Source organism: Primulina huaijiensis, chromosome 2, assembly GCF_012295235.1.
Source record: "Primulina huaijiensis isolate GDHJ02 chromosome 2, ASM1229523v2, whole genome shotgun sequence".
NCBI classification, from domain to species: domain Eukaryota; kingdom Viridiplantae; phylum Streptophyta; class Magnoliopsida; order Lamiales; family Gesneriaceae; genus Primulina; species Primulina huaijiensis.
This window is the reverse complement of record NC_133307.1, coordinates 4,254,475-4,256,219: the sequence shown is the minus strand read 5'-3', so window position 1 is coordinate 4,256,219 and position 1,745 is coordinate 4,254,475.

Sequence of the window (1,745 nt, the reverse complement as noted above, 5' to 3'; positions counted from 1 at the left end):
CGGTAAGGGATACGACAAGTATAAAAGTCTATAAGGTTTTTAAACAAAATATCTTATGACACCTCATTATAATATTGTGATATGATATACATAATTATTTAAAACATTACTAATATTATATACACCATATTATTACCATAAAATTATACAAATACATACATTTATTTTCTTGTACACCAACGGTCATAAACGGTAACAAAACGGCTAGTTTTTGCCCTATAAATATGATCTCACAAACACATTCAATCACTCCAACTTTCTCTTCTTCTCTAAAATTATTCTTCATCAAATTTTTGAAGAAAAAAGAAGATGGCTTTCACAAAGTTATTTTTAATTATTTTGGTTATAATACTCACGAATCTTGTACTTATCGGAGAATATCCTCCTCATGTGTTTTCTTTATTTTTACGAATGCTTGTATTTGTTGTTTATCCATTACTTTGTATTGCAATATTCATTAACTAATAAAATGCATCATAATTTTTTTAGTACCACCATGTCAAACTTGACAAAGCTCGAATTTGTTGCACTCGACATTACGGGGAAAAATTATATGCCATGGACTCTCGATGTAGAAATGCATCTTGAGTCATTGGGTCTAAGCGAGGCCATTAAAGAAAATGGTATATCTTCATCACAAGAAAAAGTAAAAGCTATAATATTTTTTCGTCGACATCTCGATGAAGGTTTAAAATGTGAATATCTCATCGAAAAAGATCCCATGGGCTCTGTGGAAAGGATTGAAAGAAAGATTTGAACATATAAGGGAAGTTATACTTCCGATCGCCCGTGATTAATGGAATATGTTAAGATTCCAAGATTTTAAGAAAGTCAGTGATTACAATTCAGCGATGTATCGAATAATCTCGCAGCTAAAATTTTGTGGACATGAGGTCACAGAATCGGAAATGCTTGAAAAAACATTTTCCACGTTTCACGCATCAAATGTAACTTTATAGCAACAATATAGAGTGCGTGGATTTGCGAGATATTCTGAGGTCATTGCCTGTCTTCTTGTGGCGGAAAAAAACAACGAGCTACTAATGAGAAATCATCAGTCCCGATCCACTGGATCATCAGCAGTTCCAGAAGTAAATGTTGTAAGTAAAATTGAATTTAAACCTGGAAACCAAAATCAAATTCAAAGACAAAGTTTTGGTCGAGGGCGAGGTCGAGGTCGTGGTCGTGGACGTGGACGTGGAATTGGTCGTGATCGTGATCGTGGTCGAGGCCGTGGTTTTGAAAACAATAGAGATAGTTATTTTTATAACTCATCTCAAAAGAGTGTCACGAACCACCCACAGAAAAGGCATCATGAGAACATGAGTGTTAATGAAAATCACTCGAAAAGATTTGAAAGTTCTTGTTTCAGATGCGGCACTCCTGGACATTGGTCTCGTATTTGTCGAGCCCCTGAGCACCTTTGCAAGCTCTATAGAGGATCGATAAAGGGGAAAGAAAAAGAGACCAACTTCACTGAGCGAAGTGACCGTTTGAGTGATACAACTCATTTTGATGCTGCTGATTTTATGAATGATTTCTCTGAAAATGATCAATATGTTGGTGGGATAGAAATGAACAATATTGATGCTGCAGATTATCTCAATGATTTCTCTGAAAATGAACAATATAGTGGTAGAATATAAATGTACAATAATTTATTTTTCATGTATTTATATGATAATGTTTTATTGTACAATTATGATATGTGTTATATTTACATATGTATTGTCATTAATTTTTTT